The 12479-nt window shown below is 43.1% G+C and overlaps 1 long non-coding RNA gene across 1 annotated transcript in view; it reads right to left on the bottom strand.

Annotated features, from left to right (window-relative positions):
• The window catches only part of LOC127017159 (uncharacterized), a 140377-nt gene extending 137633 nt beyond the window's left edge, over positions 1-2744 (bottom strand). Inside the window, exons 1-2 of the long non-coding RNA XR_007766544.1 lie at positions 2683-2744; positions 2236-2326 (exon numbers count right to left, since the gene is read on the bottom strand). This is a non-coding gene — a long non-coding RNA (uncharacterized LOC127017159). The remainder of the gene's footprint in view (positions 1-2235; positions 2327-2682) is intronic.
• Between the last annotated feature and the right edge of the window lie 9735 nt (positions 2745-12479).

Raw genomic sequence — 12479 nt, 5'->3', positions numbered from 1 at the left:
CTGATAGTGAGCAGCTGCACACTATGCCATCTTTTAAAAAAGTAAAAATAAAACTTAAGCAGGCATAAAACTGCTTATCAGTTGAGAACAACAACATCAATAATGAATTTTCACTATTAATAAATCCTGCCTCCAGAGTTTTCCCAGAAAGCTTAATAAATATTTCATTGTGTTTCATTCTGAGAAGTAATCCAAAAGAAGACTCTGAAAACCTTGAGGAAAAGTGAAGGAACTGTTTAAAGTGCAAGTTTTTTAAATGCTAATAGCTACAAGGAAGCATTAGTGCAGGTTAGCTCTGATTGCATCAGGAGTGGAATAGCTATGAGCAAGACGTCCAGCGTAATGTTACTAAATGCTTCTCAAGCATAATAGGGTAACATTCCAAAAACACTGCAACCACCACCCCGTAGTCTTCAGCAGAAAGACTGTTACCTCAGTGGAATTTCCCCCAACACCCAACATGGATAAATTAAGAACCCAAAATATCACACACACCATGTCCACTTAAGGGAATCTTGTATCATGGAAAATGTCTCACTTCTGATTCCTTGAGCACAAAACAAAAGGCCACACACTCAGGGCAGAATAAAAAGCCGAGACAAGCATCTTACAGTCTGGAAAGTTAAAAAACAGTGAGAGTAAACCTCATTTGAAGTTGTAATGAAAAACTCAGTCTCTAAAGTCTTTAAATGAATATGCTCACACACACACACGTAAACATTTTAGATATGTATTCAAAGTCCTGTTGGATTCTAATGCTCCTCTGATGATTAAAGCTGATTCTCCTCAGTAAATAATTCAGTAGCAAAGAATTGCTTGGCCTGGAAAAGAGATGAAACAATGGGCCAAGACTTTAGATAGTTGCTCTTTTCGGAGAGATTTTGGCCTCAATTTTGACTTTGTGAGGAGAGGTGTCTGCAAAAGAGGAAGTCACACAAATAAAGTTGAAGTGTTTGTATTCACAACTGCAATTTAGAATCAGCATTTTCCGACCTTTATTCTGTTAGTGGAAGAAGAAACAGCTGATGGCATGAAAAGAGAACCCAGCAACATAATTTATATAAGCTACTGCCACAGGAGAGTAATTTTCTTATTCAAGGGCAAAGTACTGTTTTGTTCTAGCTGTGGTCAGAGAGGTTCATCCTGTGATATAGTGTGCTGGTATTAGACACTTGGGAGTGCAGATACCCAGGAACCTCATCTAGAGTAGGCTCCAGAAAGCAAAATACTATTTTGTGTTTCTGGGTGTTTTTTGTTTATTTAATGTTAGCACAAAGATGCATCCAAGTACTGAAGAGCAATCTGATTAGAAGTGAGACTAACAGTAATAAAGCACTCCTAAAAAACCAGGTAACTCAAGTTTCCTCCCCCCCAGAAGCAAACATTTTTAAACCAGAGACTTTAAAGCAGGGTAAAACCTTTCCCAGGTTAATTCCATTAACTCTGATGGGTCAGAACATGGTTTGTCCTAACACACCACTAGGCCTGATCCAAACGCCATGGGAATCTTTTGGATCAGACCCTAATAAGGGACATAATGGACAAGCACACATACACACAAAAGACATTTGTTCTTTATATTAAAAAAATGCAGAAACTTGGGCCACACATGTTCTCAATATTGCTTTTGTCCGATGATTACATAGGTGAAGGAAAGACACCACTGAGTCTGAAACAACAGTCACAAAGCAGAAGCCTCTTAAAGTGCACCTGAGCCTTCCTTTCCAGGCAGCAACATGCCAACCCAACAAGCTTCTCTGAAAAATGGAGCTATTCATAGGCATTTGCAAACTATTAGCACGTGATACTGCAAAGTACTAAAGCCACCCTGAGATGCACTGCTTAGATATACATACACAGACCAAAAAAGAATTGCTCTAACAGAAATGAGAAGCACAGAGGCATGTTAAAAGACATATAACTTTTAGCAGCCAGTTTGGAACTACACTTTCAATCTTCCCCAAAAAAGGAAGATTTGGGTACCTCTAAAGTTCAGAGGAAACCAAAGACAAGATATCCCAGAGACTCACCTCGTTCATGTTGTTTTTTTTTTTTTCCAACCTTGAGTGTTTGGATCCAGCTTGTTTCTAGCAAACTTTAGGCAAAACCTTATTTCTAGACAGCATTTTCCACAAATAACTTAAAAAACGCAAACAAAAAAATTTAACTCTGTATTACTTCACAAAGAATTTACCTCCTAAGTCAGGAGGACAAAACTACATATATGTAACTGACCTGTTTCGTTTAGAGCTTTCACCACAAGCAGTTTTCTTAGCTGCGCAGACAAATCTTCATTGGTGACTTCCTTTTGACTGTGATCTTAGCACTAGAAACAAGGAGAAACAAGGAGTGACACAACAAAACACTTCAATCTGGAGGCATAATACTTAAGACTTAAAGCCTAAAACAGATCAGTTCAAGAACTGTAAGTGCAAGAAAGACTTTAGAAAAAAGTAAATAAAAAGCAGTAGTCACTACAGAGTGTCTTCTAATGAAACAATTTTGCACAAGGGAAGACTACACGCAGTTACTCACCGCTGTTGCATTTTGTAAACAGAGGTCATCATCAGTTAAATCCCAGAAATATCAGCCATATCTAAACCCCCCATTTGACAACTTCTGTCCCTAACATTTCCCCTTTATCCCAGCTCCACATCATATCAAGAGCAAGGTAGGCCATACCTGTCTCTCAGGGACTAGAGAAAATCTTGTTTGTTCCAGACCAGAACTACTAGATGCTGCCCCATTAATTGCATTTAAATGCATCACCTGTGGTTTCCTTGACAGCACAGCAGGGTCACACAGCCGAGGTAACTCAGTACAGCTGCCTTGAGCCCTGCAGAAGGGCAGCACTTTACACCAGCTGAACCTTCATCCTGGCTCCTCTTTGGCAGCAGCAACCCCCTTTCACGTGCTTACCCTTGTGACTGCCAGGATGCCATGAAGGTCCTGCCGGCCGCAGGACCCCAGGTTGGGCTAGTTTTGCCTCTACCAGGTGCTCTTCTTGCAGCCAGCAGCTGTGAGAGGGCAGAACGTGGGCAGGGGGGCAGGGGGGAGAGGAGCTGGAGATCCAGGGGAGAGTAACACAGTCAGGGTGCCCCACGCCCAACCCACAAAGTGGTCTCAAGTATTTTCTTGCTTAACATTCTTATTAAAACATAGCTATACAGCAACTCCCTCCTTTGTTTTGTTTTGTTTTTTTGCATTGCTATATTGTTTGATTTTGTATTTTATTCAGACAGGCTTCCCCCCCAGAAACGCTGACTTTTCAGCTGGACCTTCCTTGTGTGTTGGGGGGTGGAGGACAGAGTGATAGACATGGTCTTGGGATACCACAAGTACATGTCTCTTTGTCCGATGTATTTTTATGAATGAACCAGCTCAGAAAGATCCTGTATTTTTGAGGGAACAAGCATTTCTGCAAAATTTCTTACTGGAACTTCGCATACAAAACACTAGAGAAATCCCAGCTGGATACTGAACGCAAGAACTCACATCAAAACAGAGGCATGGAGGGGCTTATGGAGGTGATCAGAGGAGCATTTTTTCATGACAGAAGGCTAGAACACTTGTCTTGCACAGTAAAACACAGACTGAAACAGAAGTGAATTGCAATCTGTAAGGAATCCAAGAACTAAGTACCAGGAGAGGAAAAGAACTATTTAATTTAACAGAGATATTGACATAAAGATATTGGATGCAAACTTACCACAAACACATCCATCCTGGAAACTAGAAGAAGGATTCCAGTTATTAGGAGGATGAAGTTCGGGAACTCTCTTCCCAAAAGTCATCTTTTACAAAGAGGAAAATGAGGCACAAAAAATTAAGTCCTCTATTCAAGATCATATATAAAGTTTGTGTCAGAGATGGGAATCAGATACCAGAGACTTAAATGCCAGGCCAGGTCCTTTAAAACAAAATCAATATTCTTACCAGTGAGGGTCAAATGTGTTGAAAAGATGGTTTGCTGAGCCAAATTTTGCAATCCAATATAAGTGAAGTGAGAAAAGGAAACTAATACGAGAAAACAGATTAGATTTTTATAATATGAATAAACTGTTAATAAATAATAAATAAATTGTTAGTGGTAAATTAGTACCACTAATCTTTGGAGTGATTAAAAAAAGATTTTCATTCAAAGAAAGATTTGCATTTCTGACACAGGGCATTACCTCAGGATGCTGCAAAATTAATCAAGATGCTTATTGGCAGTCTTTTCCTTCTTTTGCATGGCAGAGCAAATAATTTATTGATACCTCAGTGTAATCTGTTCTTCTGGGTTGGGTTTTTTTTTCCTTTTATTGTTGGAATTATCAATACAGTCATGTCCTCAGGGAATAACATCCATGCTTGCAAAGTTCAGTTATAAACAAACAAGCTTAGACACTACTCTCTTCTGAACTCTTTTCGATTTGGGATTATCACCTGACTGTAATTTACTTTTTTCCTCTCACACAGTGCTTGTCAATCTGTTGACCTGGTTTTTTCTTTCTCAGTGTCAGAAGAAATCAATGAGGGTTTCCATTCGGGGATTCCCAAGGGTGTTTCCCTTATTATCAATTTCATTGCCATGCCTATTTTATCTCAAGCCCTATACACTACTTGCTTTGTTGGATTTCTCTAAATCCTAATTCCAGTACCAAACCCCCACATTTGTTATTTCTTAGTGAATCCTCAGATGCTCACTTTATGCAAAGAGAGAGATGTATTTGCTATTCAGGAGCGAAGGTTTTTAAAAGTGATGTTTGTTTGGTTCCTCAGGTCCCCGTTGCCTCTCCCCACCCCGGGAACAGGGACCATGTTCCTGCTATAAACATGTTGTCCCCATCTCCAGGAGGGAGACGGTGACACAGGGTCACGCACTCTTCCCAGTGCTCCCTCGTGCTCACAAGGATGTGCATCGCCTGTCTTGGGGACCTGGATTCCCAAACAATATTAAAAATGCAGTCCCAACCTTCTTTTCCCCTCAGCCTTACATGAGGCAGAATCTTTCACATTTTCGGGTAGCCGTAACTTTGTAAAATGTCACCATTCTTCTCAGCTTCTGATTCACACTAGAGTCAGAGTTACCTTCGGTAAGAGCAAGCGACTCTGTGCTCTCACCTTGAGCTCCCAAAACTGGAACCAGAGGGTGCACTCAATTTATCCAGTCATCAACGTACTGGACAATATTTGAAAGAGAAGCAGGAGGACATGCAGGCAGCTTTTACAGGAAAGGTTGGTCCTCGGTGGCCACAACCACACTATTTACATTCCTAGCTTCTCTGCAGCCATTTCTGTCCTCTGGCAGCTCCTAGCAGCAACATCTCCAGCCTCCCACGGGAGTTCGGTCTGAATGATGTCATCTTACCGCTTTTTCTCTGTTTTTTCACACAGCACCAAGACCCTTCATTTTCCCGTTTTCCAACAAAACTGAAAGACCAGCTTCTCACAGTCAGTGGGACTGGAATGGCAATTCCTCAACATAGTGCAGTCTTAAGGCAAGTCGTGCAAGGATGCAGAGAGGAGGGTTATTGCTTTCTTCAGACAGTTGCACGGTGGGTGAGTTCCCCTATCTCCCTGGAAACATGTTTACAACTTCTCTCTCTCCCTGCTTGTCTATCAAAGTGCTGCTGTTGACACCCGAATGCCCTGCCTCGGCACCTCGTCAATTCCAATGAATTAGTAACCACAGCAGCTTTGCAGAGAAAAACACTTGAGAAGAAATACATCAGTAAAACTTAAAGGCTCAGACTTTCAAGAGGTATTTAAGTGGTGTAAGCCGGGGAAAGATTCCCGTGTGACTTTCACAGCACCCACCTGCATCACTATAAACCTACGTAGCTTGCATACATTTCTGCCTAAATATATTTAGAAAACTGGAGCAGAAAGGATTTAAGTATATGTCTTGCATTAAGTTCTTAGGTGATTTGGGGTACTTCTCCAATACAGCGATGCTGAACTTGGACTTTCCAAGTCAACACGTGGAACTGTCAGAGCATCCTTGCATGCTGCACAGCTTTGTCCCAGCGCAGGGCAGAAGCTACTGGGAACTGCTTAGGGCCTCCTGTGCAGGAGCTGGAGCGTCTTCCAGAGAGGCAGACCGCACTGAGAGGTACAGGACTCATGTGTGTACATGATGACAGGAAGGACAACAGGAGCAGCTTGCCCTAGGCACCAAGGCGAGGGAGGGCCCCACATCCTCTGCTAGGCCCTGGGCCCTGCAAGCTGTGAAGGCACCAGCGTGTTCTCACAAGTGCGTTGTGCAAGCATGAAGGCGAATTTTGCATCGCTGCCTGCAAAACCTGGTGTCACGTTGGTGCAGTACCACAGGGGTAGAGCTCCACTGCTCGGCTTGAACAGAGAATTAAACGCCGTGCTGGGAGCTGCCACCGGGCACACTAAGCTGTCGCTCTTCAAAGGGCTTGGGTTGTGTAAGCAGACCAGGGGAATCGCTAAACCACAGACAATGAAAACAACTTTAAATGAGAGACTAAATGAAAGGAAAAAAGTTGTCAAAATGTCAAGGTTAATGTTTTCATAAAACTAACCAGGGAATGGCTAGACAGTATGAGTGTAAACTTTAAACTTAATTAGAAGTTTTAAAGTGTGAATACAAAACTAACTTCAGTCTAGACAGTCAATAAATCTATCCTCCTTAATGAAATACTGGTCCTTTTGGTATTTCTGGTCAATTTTCTTCCTCATCCTTGCAGCTATGTGTAACTTTGAAACTCAGATTCCTGTCTGTCAAAACCAGAGGAGCCATGCAGAGCGGGACCACAGCCTCCCCCCCGCGGCTCCTGCTCCGTGTCCTCCCGTGCCCCTGGCTGGGCCAGCAGCTCTGCCCCCAGCCCGGCCACAGCTCTGGGATGGGCAGCAGCCTCCGAACTGGCACGCCGAGCCAGGGAGCGACAAATCTCTGCCGCTACACCTTAGCTGGACCAGGATGGTTTCTGCAGAGGATCTCAGAGGCCGTTTCCTCTGTCTGCAAAGCGCCACAGCTCTGCCCGGGCTCTAGAGGCAGCCTGGAGGAAAGGCACCTCCTTGTCTTACAGCCTCGCAGTGGCTCTGCTATTTGGACAGCCACAGACAGCAGAAATGGAGTCCGCAGTGCCTCTGAGAAAGCTTGGCCCTGGCAAGTCTCCAGCAGATTTTAAGAGATCACTTTAAAGAGCTCTGGGATCTTCTTTTCTTGCATTTTGTTGTTAGTGGGCATCATCATCCAGAGTTAGAATTATCTATAAATTATCTACTTAGCCATTTTCCTGATCTTTCAGTCAGTTTTGTTCTTGAAATAAAATTGCTTTTTAATTGATTTTAAGAACGGAAAGGAAAATGGTAAGAACTCTCCATGATCTCAAATGGTTTGGTTATTACTGGCTCAGCGCATACCATACTTTTACGTACTATTCCTCCTGGGGAATGCTAGAAGAAATGTATGTGCGCCCTGAAAACACACAGGGCAGTTGTTCTTCCTTCCTTCTTTCCTTCCAAATGTTGCTCATACTTACTCGTGTGCAGAAGCAGAGTTTGGTTAAATTATCAAGAATTTAGTGGAATCACCACACTTTTTGCTTAGATATTCAAACCTCCCTAGACAGCCCCTTTTTCTTCACCTTTTTAACCTTTGACAAGTCTATCATTGTTTTCCTTAAACAAAAATTTCAATTTTGTGACCAACGGGTACCTTTTTTTTCCCCTCTTTTTTAAAATATGCCTTGTTCAGACACACAGTTTGCAGCCTGTGCTGCCAGCGCACTGCGGCTTTCCCCGGGGCTGGATCTGACCTTGCACTGTGCTCAAAAACGATGGAGTTGGGAAAAAGGTGCGGGGACAATCAGCATGTAGATAACCAAGATTTAAATCACTGGCTCTGCCATCTGCTCCACCTTACAGTCTTAAACTTGGATTGAAATTTGCCTTCATCTGTATGACTCTGCCCCAGCATGAACTCCACAGCTGTACTCCTAATAAGTCCATCAGTATCGTCTCAGCACTGTGAATAACAGAACGTTAAACTAGTGTTATGGCTCTGTAACAAAATAAGGATATTGGAATCTTACATCAAAGCCATTTTGTTAGGGAGCCATAATATTAATTTAACGTTCTGTTAGTCATGGTGCTGAAACAGTGCTATTTCACATGGTTTGATCCACAGAGAGCAAACAGACACAACCAGTACTTCAGCTGTACATGAGCAAATATGATTCTGGATATTCAGTGAGAATAATTATAACCAGGAAGACCACAGCACTGAAAGTTTTCTTTAGGAAGGTCACTAACCAAACAGATTAGATTGGAAGCTCATGCTTTTTCTATACAGAAGAGACAATCTGAAGTTTAATTTCATTTTCATAAGACAAAACAAAAAACGTTAACGCAGCATATAAAGCCAAGAGCATATGGCAAATACTGCAAGTGAAGAAAAGCATAAGCTAAGAGCCAGGATACTTCAGATGCATGTCAAGATGTTTCGACTTATGTATAGATCTTAAGTTACCAAAGCTACCCCCATTAAAACAATGTAAAGCTCTTACTTCCTTCCCAAAGAGACTTCAACACAAGCCATTAATTTTTTTCCTCCAGTACATAAAATAATGGACTTAATGCGAGTAAATCCTCTCCGCTTTTTCTCAGTTACTGCTGAGGAATCTCAGACATGCAACAATGTGTGACAGAGCGGTAAAGAAAAATAATAATCTAACTCTACAGGAGATATGTCCTGGCATAGTAAATCAGCACTAGATGTTCCCAGGGCTACCACCTGCATTCATGGCTTTCTTTTATTTTACAGTGTTTTGTTAAATTGAAACCTGATGATGTTTTTTAATGAAGATTTTAGCTCAAAAAGATGTTTTTTTTTTTCCTTCTTTTTTTTAAAGATAAAGATATGCTTTTTCTAGCTCTGATGGCAATTCTGTATCATATAGTCTGCCTGGATCTGTAGAGTTGAAAATTTTACCCCTGCCACTGAGACATATTTCTGAAGAAAGGGGTGCAGAGATTCAGAGGTGTCTGTGAAGGTGACCCACTCCAGCCCAAGCACATTGGTTAAAAGCAGAAAGCAGTCTCAGAAATACAGAAATAGCAGTAGCTCCTAGAAATTTTGGCCAGAAAGAAACAGGACGGGGAACCTGTACTCCAGTGAAGGACACCCAGCAAAACTCTTACGCACATGCACAGCTTTGGGCAGGAGGCACCATGAGGGGACACGGTCACAGTTTTGCTGCCTTTGGCATGTGGTCAGAGCTCTTCCTAGAGAGGAGATTAGAGCACTGATATGGATGATCACCACCCCAAGCCTCCACACCACAGGAGATCCCCAGTGCCTGACAGTGCTATTGCAGTGGATGCTCTATCATCACGTGCAGCCGGACAGGTTTCAGAGCCCTGCCCTCTGACCCCAGCATCTCCATCCCCAAGGCTGACTGTCAGTTTAACAATGGGGTTGAAGCACTAAAAGCTACTGCAGCTTCCTCAGGAACTGCTGCTGCAGTAAGAAAATATCAGAAAGCAGCACTTTGGACCCAACTTAGTGTGAGCTCGACTTCTTTACCAGAAGAGCGAGCAGCAGAGCAGTAAAAGACCATACACATCTGAGAGACTGGAAGCTCTGGACTCCCTCCATCGTTGACTCCCAGCAGGACCTGGCCACAGAGGTGGCTGTCAGCTCGGCTTCTGGGACTCACACATACACAAAGCCATCTCCAGACCAGCCTGGGCTGTAGGCAAGACTCAGTGTTACCCTCCTGATGGAGAAGGACCAGGCAGAGAAAGGGAGGTGGTGGTGAGCCAGCAAGCAAGGGAGATTTGTGGAGAGCTGCCCCTGGTGCAGCCCGAGGAAGGGGACAAAATGCCTGCAAGAGATTCCCCAGCCCTTCGCTGCTTCCTGGGCTGTTTCACCACCTTCAGCATCCTGCCATCCAAAAATTGCCTGTGCTGAGAGCTGGCCTGGGATACATGATCATTTGTTGGACTGAGTTTTGCATTTTGTTTCACTAAGAATTGCTCTACTTGGGAGAATTTATACTTGGGTATTAGAGAGACATAAACAGCCATAAAAATTCCAGCTCTGCTTGTACGAATGATCCACTGATGTGTGTTAAATGCACTCTATTGCTGCAGTGAAGTCAATTTGCAATTGATCATATTGCATTTCTAGTGTCAGCAGATATGAAAACATGTCATTTACCAATGCTTAATGAACCTCTATGCTGACAAGACATAAATATCAATAAGCAGCTCTCCAGCTAAGGAGGTTAACCAGCAAAGTACTCAGTGAAAACATTAAAGAGGTAATCATCTGGCAATTGCTGTATAGATGGAGCAGCTACCCTCAAGGATGACTAAACCTATGCAAAGGACCATTACAGGAAAAAAGGAGAAAAAAAAAAAGAGGCAATTAACTCCATGTTGTAAGCTGAAAAATTCTATCTGAATGAAAAAAGTAATTGCCTTTCTGGATTGCACTTGTACTCTTTTCCACAAGTACTTGAGGTAATCTACTTAGTAGGGCTCTTTGACCATGATGGATATTTGGAAAGGAAAAGGCAAAGCAGCAAGTTGCTGCAGTGTTGTTCCACTTAATTCTTCCTGGTAATGCTGATCCTTCCTTCTGTCTTTTTTGAATCTTTGCATTGCTTTCATGGGTATTTTAATCCTAAGATCTTCCTTTTTTTTTTAGGACAAAGCTTTCAGTTTCCTGTAAAGTTAAAGGAACACAATAAAGGGAACATTACCAGTGCTTAGAAGCACTTCATGAAAGTAAAACACAGAAGATTAAACTTTGCTTTATAGTTAATGGAGCAATTTAACAGCAGCTACATTTACCACTGGACTGAACACAAATTTCAAGTTCAATTCAGATTTTAAGCAGATGTAAATGGTGTTTATATTTAATCTATGAAGCCCTAGGCAGAGAGAGTTTTCTGAGCAATCATGGGAGTCCAAAAGAGTTTAACCTCTCATGGCTCAGATATACCGCTACTCACGGGACAGGGTACGCGCAATACCCCTTTTGCAGTCAGCTCTGCCTGTGAAATGGGCCCATTCTGCGTGGTCAAGGAAAAGGACAGTACAATTGAGGGTGATGCTACAGAGTGCTGTTGGCAGAAATCACATCTCCTGTGTGAGATTCCCTGACCTGGGCATCCTTTCCCCATTTTACAACCATTTCCCACCCCAGGCAGATCCAACTACCCTCCACCTGCAGCAAGCACCGACCTGTACCCCAGCTGCTCTGGGACAGGGGACCCCCTCCTTGCAAGCCACTTTCCCTTGCCCAGACGACCCTGGCAGCCACGTTGCCATACCCCTGCGTGCTCTGCCCTGCCTCCATTCTGCCCGAGTAGCATCTCGCCTCCCGGATCAGGCTCTGAGCTGATATCCCAGCCATGAAGCCTCTTTCTGTGAAAGTCAGAGGGCCACATCCAGGCCACAGATGGCCAGGCTAACCCTGCTTATGTAGCGAGGAAGGCTGATGCCTCTCAGAGGCCAAAAGCTTCTGTATTTGCCAGTGTCCAATGCATGAAGTATGTGAATTAAGCATCCTAAAAAAAGAAAAGAGAAAACAAACAAACAAAAAAAAGCAGTTATATATTGCCTTTAAATAGTAGCAGGCCAGTGGGTTTCAGCAGTGCGTCATTTTGAACCAGCACCTCACAACTTGCAGCTACTTTGGAAAACCACTGAGTGGTCACGGTATAAACAGTTACCCGAGGCAAAAGGAAAACTAGTAAAGCTGGAGGAAGAAAGGGAATCTTCCCTTTCTGCAGAAGAAACATAGGGATGTTCAGAGATAGCAGACATTTAAGGAAGTTGCTGCCTTTTGTATACTCAGTAACAACTGACTATTCTAGTGACAAAAACTCCTGATATTTTAATGTATTGTAACACTAGCTGTGCAAAATCACCACGTGTATGAGACAAGAAAAGGAGTACATCAGAAGAAATGCAATTAGCAGGAAGTTGTCTGTTCTCTGGTATAGCCTTTGCCACACACGCTGATAGGGTACCACATAAATGTTTCTCATTTCAGGCATGCTCTCCAGCAAAAACCTCATCATGCAGACCCAATCCTCCTCTCTCCTGTATACATCCTGTCCTATTTCAATGCAAATATGTTGCCCCTTGATAATAACCATCACCCACAGCTCTCATCACATTTTTCATCAGCAGATGCAAAAGCAAACATAAGACCAACTGAGGTCAGTCCATTAACCCCATTTGGCAGCTTCAGAAAGTGAGGAATGGGAGACATCCCTCTTGGCAGGTTGAAACAGAAGCAGGGCTTCGGTGCCCAGGGATGCTCCCCTGGGATCCTTAACCTCTGTGTTTGCAGCCCAGGCTGGACACAAGGTCAAATTCAAATGGCGCAGCTGTATTGCACATGTTCTGGGGGGATGCATCTCAAGGCACTCCGCACAGCTTCTCCATTTAGGCACTAGTTTTCCCAAGTGTGCTCAGAGGAGCTTGTCTGGTTTTCCCTCTAGTTA

Source organism: Gymnogyps californianus, chromosome 5 (genome assembly GCF_018139145.2).
Source record: "Gymnogyps californianus isolate 813 chromosome 5, ASM1813914v2, whole genome shotgun sequence".
Lineage (NCBI taxonomy): Eukaryota > Metazoa > Chordata > Aves > Accipitriformes > Cathartidae > Gymnogyps > Gymnogyps californianus.
The sequence above is the reverse complement of the archived record's forward strand: the minus strand, read 5'-3'. Positions and strand labels throughout refer to the sequence as shown.